Raw genomic sequence first — 7,657 nt, 5'->3', positions numbered from 1 at the left:
CCTGTTGGCCATCTGAATTTCTTCTTTGGAGAAGTATCTGTTAATATCCTCCACCCATTTTTTAATAAGGTTATTTGGTTTTTGAGTGTTGAGGCGTGTGAGGTCTTTATGTATTTTGGATGTTAAGCCCTTGTGGGATATTTCATTTACAAATATTTTTTCCCATACTGTAGGATGCCTTTTTGTTCTGCTGATAGTGTCCTTTGCTGTACAGAAGCTTTTTAGCATGGTGTAGTCCCATCTGTTCAGTTTTTATTTTGTTTCCCTTGCCCGAGGAGATACGTTCAGGAAAAAGTTGCCCATGTTCATATTCAAGAGATTTTTACCTATGTTTTCTTCTAAGAGCTTTATGGTTTCATGACTTAACATTCAGCTCTTTGATCTATTTTGAGTTCAATTTTGTGTATGGGGTTTGACAATAATCCAGTTTCATTCTCTTACATGTAGCTGTTCAGTTTTGCCAACACCAGTTGTTGAAGAGGCCGTTATTTCCCCATTGTATGTCCATGGCTCCTTTATTATATATTAATTGACCATATATGCTTAGGTTTATATCTGGGCTCTCTAGTCTGTTCCATTGGTCTATGGGTCTGTTCTTGTGCCAGTACCAAATTGTCTTGATTTCTGTGGCTTTGTAGTAGAGCTTGAAGTCAGGGAGTGTTATCAACCCCCACTTTATTCTTCCTTCTCAGGATTGCTTTGGCTACTCATGGTCTTTTGTGGTTCCATATGAATTTTAGAACTATTTGCTCTTGTTTGTTGAAGAATGCTGTTGGTATTTTGATAGGGATTGCATTGAATCTGTAGGTTGCTTTAGGCAGCATGGCCATTTTTTCAATATTAATTCTTCTTACCCATGAGCATGGGATGTGTTTCCATTTATTGGTATCTTCTTTAATTACTCTCATGAGTGTCTTGTAGTTTTCAGAGTACAGGTCTTTCACTTCCTTGCTTAGGTTTATTCCTAGGGATTTTATTCTTTTTGAGGCAATTGTGAATGGCAATGTTGTCCTGATTTCTCTTTCTGCTAAGTTCATTGTTAGTGTATGGGAATGCAACAGATTTCTGTGTATTAATTTTGTATCCTGCAACTTTGCTGAATTCAGATATTAGATCTAATAGTTTTGGAGTGGATTCTTTAGGGTTTTCTACGTACAATATTATGTCATCTGCAAATAGTGACAGTTTAACTTCCTCCTTGCCAATCTGGATGCCTTTTATTGCTTTGTGTTGTCTGATTGCCATGTCTAGGACCTCCAGAACTTTGTTGAATAAAAATGGGGAGAGTGGGAATCCTTGTCTTGTTCCCGATCTCAGAGGAAAAGCTTTCAGTTTCTAAATGTTAAGTATGATGTTTGCTGTGAGTTTTTCATATGTGGCCTTTATTGTGTTGAGGTACTTGCCCTCTACACCCATTTTGTTGAGAGTTTTTATCATGAATGGATGTTGAATTTTGTCAAATGCTTTTCAGCATCTATGGAGATTATCATGTGTTTTTTTTTAATAAAAAATGGCATTTAATAAATCTATACAGTGAATAGCATGTCTTTATTCTATTTACAGTACAATTGTTATAAATATAATACATTTTTGAAAAGCTTATTCTTAATTCACTTGAGTAGATTTATATTTTAAACAGATCAACTCAATTGTTAAAGTTCCATAATAAAGAATATAATTTAAATGACAAAAATCTCATATTGTAAAATAGTGCACTCTGCAGAGATGAATGAGGAAAAAAAGTCAAACTCCTTTTGAAACCACAATCAAAGAATCAGAAAAAAATGTTGTTTTACAAAGTTATGTATAAGCCATAGGAACCACAAGATACTGAAGTATGAAGACTCTATAACCAAAGATCAAACCTGGTATTAGAGAATTGTATGAAGCAAAACAGGAAAATTTGTATTTAACACTCTAGAGAAACTTCACAGTAAAGCTGGAATTTATTAACAGGAGCATTGCCAACAAGGCCTTTCCTTCCTCAAAATCATCTCCTGATATTCATATATCATCGATAAGTTGTAACAGCAGACTCAGACATTGGTTTTTAAGATGGGGCTTCATAAGGTGCAAGGATATGTTGAAATTCTGTATTATGAGCACACAAATTATTACCAGGGTTTAAAGAAATACAAAAAAAGAATGTAAGTATTCTCAGTCCAACATGCTCTGTCCTCAACAAACTGACAAGTCCAAGGACTGTGCATTGATCTGACACCAGTATCTGCAACAAGGCAGGCCTTTCAAACACTGCTGCAAGGCCCACTCCGTGAACAAGCTGGCTCCTGGGCACTCCAACAATTCTACAAGATGTCACACATCATTGATGATGATCAGGGCAGGCATGGAGTTCTGCTGACTTGTTTCAAACACTGAAAATTGGTCCGATAACTTGGCAAACACCCTTGGTGTTCCAAGGTTATAAACACCTGTGTGGACAAAGCACGCTTTCAGCTGCAAACTGTGAATCTCCTGGCTTTTAAGCTGAAGTTTATACTGGGTTTGTCCAAGCCACGTAAACGATCCATGGATTTCCAATGCTTCTGGACTTGTTGTTTTATGCCGAAGATCCACGATCACATCAACACTGGCCTTGGAGCAGTTGGAAAGTAAAAGGGTCACTGGTACTAAACAAAGGCTTTTCTGATGAAATGGATGGTTAAATGATTCTGGATAGTGAAAATTCGTTTTAATGAGATTAGAAAGCTGCTCTACTGATGGCCTTGAAGAAACTGTAGTGTTTTCTGACTTGAAAAATTTTAACAGTTCCATTTCTGGCGGCTCCTGTTTCTGAGGACATGAAAAGGCTTCTTTTCCTATGGTGCGAAGGGTAACGTGATGCTGGCCTTCCAAAATAAGCTGCTTACTGTCCTCTACGACGTAAGCCTTCCACAGGATGACAATGCTCAAATCCACCTCATTGCACTTCTGAATCCATCTCACAGCTTCCCCTACTGACTGCTTTTCTGTATGCACACACGGCTGGGCTGGTGGCTTCTTACATTCAGAAGACAAACTTCGATAAAAGAAGTCTGCACAAGGGCTTGCTGAACTTACTATCTGCTCGTTTCCCAAGGTGACATCTGCAAAGGTGTGTTTTTCTGAGGACTGCGCAGCAACTTCTTTTTCCTTACATCGTGTTGCCTTGAAGCAAAACTTTCCTTTCTCCCTACTGGCAAGTTTGGCATCTTTGTTTTCAGAGAGATTTACAGATTTCTGTAACTTCCAGTGTTTGCTACTACTTAATACTTGGACTATATGGAATTCCTTAACACCTGCTTCACTAGTATTGGTATTCTCCACATCCACAAAGACAAGCATACTGCCTCCTCTGCCCTCCTCATCTTCAAAAGAATTACTTCTGCAGACACTGGCTCGTACATTCAAAGATCAGCTGGTACAAACAACTGCAGTGTGTCTTAATATTCTGTGACGTATCTTAGGCTGCTTTTTAAGACTTTCATAGTAAAACAAAAAGTTAATTTCATGGACCCCTTCTTCGTCTGGGCCGTGTAACCACATTGGTAGCTGAACTGAAGCTCCAGGCATAAGAATGGCGTCAGGAAGGGGGACAGGAGCCACCTCGGGCGGACTCCCTGTGCCAATGCCAAAGTCAACAGAGGAAGCTGAGGAGAGGAGGGCTGCACACACACAGGTGGAATCTGTCACCACAGTCTTATAGGCACTGCAGTTTTCATAGGCTGAGGGACTGAGCGGTGTTAGAACAGCTGTGTTACCACCAAAAGTAAAGAATTCTGGACGTTTAGAAACAACCTTCAATTCGGTAAGAGGGCATTTGCTGACATTGACAAATTCCACATATGCTTTTCGGATTTCTCCACAGAGGAGCCCTCCAAGAGTGGCATTTCCTCAGTGATTATGGGATCTAAACGTCGATCAGGACCATATTTAATAGATGTTTTCTCTTCTTTTGTGTTGTTAAGTCGAGGACCTTGAATTTCTAAGTCCTGTCTCCCTCGGACTGACATACTCAAGGAATGTTTTCCTGTGTGACAACCAGGAAGAGCACCAATGCCATCTACTGCCATGGAGCCCTGAATAGTGCCAAGATTATAAACCACTCCCAGAATATGCAGCTCCCCTATGTGATGGGGAAAGAGCTTTAGTCTTGCCACTTTAGATTCTTCACTATTAATTAAGAACTCTGAAATAACTTCAGTTCCAATCATTTCAGGTTCACCTGTTACTGGTTCTTTAACTTCTTCATTCTCCTTTCCACTGAAATCTTGAGGTTGAAATTTCCATAGCAATGACAAGTCAGTCAACAAAAGCGGAACCTTCAACGGGTTTCTAAAGGCCACCTCCACTGTCACTGGTTCTTCTACAACTGCAAGTGGAAATCTTGAGTTATCTGAGTAACTGTTCAAGCAATACTGGGTGGGGTGGAAATTGGGTGGAATTACTCCTCTGTTAACCACAGCAACAACTTGTTCCTCGAGCTCTCGCCACTGCTGAGAGGATTCAGAGTCATATTCCTGATCGAGACTTACATGAGTAGCTGCTTGTTTTTCACCATCTGCTGGCCGTCTGTCATGGCCAAAGAACACCCGCGTTGCTGAGCTGTCAATGTGCGGTAAAGGGAGCTGTGGCAAAGGCCCCTCTGGTGACAGCTGACTTACATTCTTGTAAACATAAAGATATTCTCTGAGGAAGGCCCCTTGCTGGGCAGCAGACTGTTTACTTTCATTGATTAAAATATGCCTAAAAGCAGAGACAGCATTGTCCATCTGCCGAAGAGTGTAAGACTGGCGCCCAATGGTGAAGTTAATGTGATCCTCTGCAAGACACCAGCCTTTTCCTTTATAGACTTGCATGGCTTGACAATAGCAGCGTAAAGCATGCTTTTTCTGTCCTGCTTTACTAAACCGATGGCCTGCCAGTATCATATGAAATGCGTATTTTCTAACCATGGGGCTCTTCATGTTTATAAAGCAATGTGCTGCCTGTTCCAGAAGAAGTGCACTTCGAAGGTCAGAATCCTCGCTGGTCAACCGAATCAGGAGCGCTGCAGCCTCCGAGTACTTGCTTTGGCTTTTTAAGATTTCAGCACTCAGCAACACACACCTTTCAGCCAGGATCATATTCTTGCAGATATCCCGGTAAGTCTGGACTGCTGTATCCATGTAATGTGCAGGGTATGGCCTAGGTGCTCCCGGCTGAAGAAAAGCTGACACTGCTGCCATTTCCAAGGCACCAGCTGCATAAAGCATTGCTTGGTCGTTCAGAAAATCCTTCTTTGCAGTGTGATAGCAACTGTAGGCCAAATCATAATGCTGCACCAGGAAACATAAGTCAGCCATCTTCCGAGTCTGAAGTTCCGGCGCCTCTGGGGGGTACAGCAATCCAGATGTATTTTTCAGCTCATTAATGCTCTTTTCTGGTACTTTACTGCCACTAAACCATTTTTTAGTTGCAGAAAATAGAGATCGACTCAAACCTTTCCTTGATATTAGCTGGTCATTTAATTGCCGAATTGTTTTCTCTATATGTGGCAAAAGGCCCCGAAATGTGAAATCTTGTATAAACTGTCGAATTCTATCATGATCAGTAAGGGTTAAACATGCACCATGAATAATTCCAGTATTTGCTTTCTTTGTCTCATATAATGATGAAGCAGATTTTACATGATCTGGGCCATCGGTGCTGTTAGAAAGGTCACTGGATGGGTCCAACTGAAGTGGGTGAGCTCTAAAGTTATTTGGTAAGCCATCTTTGACTTCGTTATCTAATCCATCCAAAGAAAGCAAGCTATTATCAGAATTCTTATTTGAAGTTACTGTACAAGGGCCATCTTCATATGATTCCTGGTTTTGAATACTATTTTTCTGGAGATACTGACTCCAAGGATCTGGTATTTGTTCATCTGATGCTCGATTAGATGCTCGAGAATTAATTTTAAGTAAATAGCAACCCTGAGTTCCATATTTCTGTTTCATTTCGTCATAAATTGATTCAGCTCTCTGTTCATCTCCTGCACTTAAATCATGTAAAAGTACATAATACTTTAGAGTATTTGGTATAAACCACTTGGGGTAGGAATAGTCACTATTGTGCTGAATTCGATGCTGTTCTTGTGACAACTTTGAAAATTGTTCCACAGGTTCAGCTTCACAAGACGATGCTACCAACATACATGCTAAGTAGTGGTTCAGAAATTCATGGTCTGATGCTGGCATCGACTGAAGAAAGGTCTCTCTATAGGACTCAAACCATGGAGTAGTAGCTGTATATAATGAGGATTCTTTCAATTCCATCAGTGTGTCTTTCCAATTACTGTACCAAGGAACACTAGCTTTAATGGACCGATCACTGACGTTGAGGTCATAATCTCCTGCGGTAATCACATTAGCTACTAATCCTTCTGCAGGCTGACTGCCAGAAACGACATCATTCAAAAGCTTCCGAATGGCTCCAGGCTGAGGTGCTTGGGTGACAATATTGCTTACTGCGATCTTCAAATTTTCAATTATGTGAAGCTGATTATTGGTATCTCTCATATGAACCTCGGAGGTGAGGCGGCAGAAGGGCCTCAGCAGCTCCGCGAAGCTCAGGTGGTTGAGGCGCGTGAGCCGCTCCGCCTCGTCGCTGCACAGCGCGGCCACGCAGGGCACGAAGGAGTCCGGGATGAGTTCCTGCACGGACTGCACGCACTGAGCCATGGCCGTGGCAGAGGCAGGGCGGCGCCCACCCCGCGGCCGCAGAGGCCGCAGCCGCCTCCCGCCGGCCTGGCCCGGCCGGGCGGGGTCCGCACTAAAGCCCTGGGACCAACGGAAGGCACGGCCGCCGCCGCCTCGGCTCCTGGGGACCCCGCCGCCGGCCCCGCCGCGTCACGGCCTCCTCAGCGCTCGCCCCGGCGATCTCGCATTCCACCCAGAGGAGGACCCGCCGACAACCGCCAGGGAGGCCTCCCGACGGCCAAACCGCGGTCACCACCCGGCCGGGACCGCCATGTTGGGGCCGAACCTATCATGTGTTTTTTGTCCTTCTTTTTGTTGATATGGTGGATGATGTTGATGGATTTTTGAATGTTGTACCATACTTGCATCCCTGGAATAAATCCTACTTGTTCATGATGGATGATCTTTTTGATGTATTTTTGAATTTAGTTTGGTAATATTTTGTGGAGTACTTTTGCATCTATGTTCATCAGGGATAGTGGTCTCTAATTTTCTTTTCTTGTGGTGTCTTTGCTTGTTTTTGGTATTAGAGTGATACTGGCCTTGTAGAATGAGTTTGAGAGTATTCTCTCTTCTGCTTTTTGGAAAACCTTAAGGAGGATGGGTATTAGGTCTTCACTAAATGTTTGATAAAATTCAGCAGTGAAACCATCTGGTCCAGGACTTTTGTACTTAAGTAGTTTTTTGATAACCAATTCAATTTTGTTGCTGGTAATTGGTCTATTCAGATTTTCTGTTCTTTCCTCGGTCAGCCTTGGAGGGTTGTATTTTTCTAGGAAGTTGTCCATTTTTTCTAGGTTATCCAGTTTGTTAGCATATCATTTTTCATAGTATTCTCTCATAATTCTTTGTATTTCTGTGGTATCCACAGTGATTTTTCCTTCCTCATTTCTGATTCTGTTTGTGTGTGTAGGCTCTCTTTTTTCCTTGATAAATATGGCTAGGGGTTTATCTGT

General features: G+C 42.0%; 1 pseudogene; it reads right to left on the bottom strand.

The window, feature by feature from the left end:
• Positions 1–1,851: 1,851 nt before the first annotated feature.
• Positions 1,852–6,982, bottom strand: LOC130684126 (trafficking protein particle complex subunit 8-like; annotated as a pseudogene).
• Positions 6,983–7,657: the final 675 nt, after the last annotated feature.

This window comes from Manis pentadactyla, chromosome 6, assembly GCF_030020395.1.
Source record: "Manis pentadactyla isolate mManPen7 chromosome 6, mManPen7.hap1, whole genome shotgun sequence".
NCBI classification, from domain to species: domain Eukaryota; kingdom Metazoa; phylum Chordata; class Mammalia; order Pholidota; family Manidae; genus Manis; species Manis pentadactyla.
This window is presented reverse-complemented; position numbering and strand designations above follow the sequence as displayed.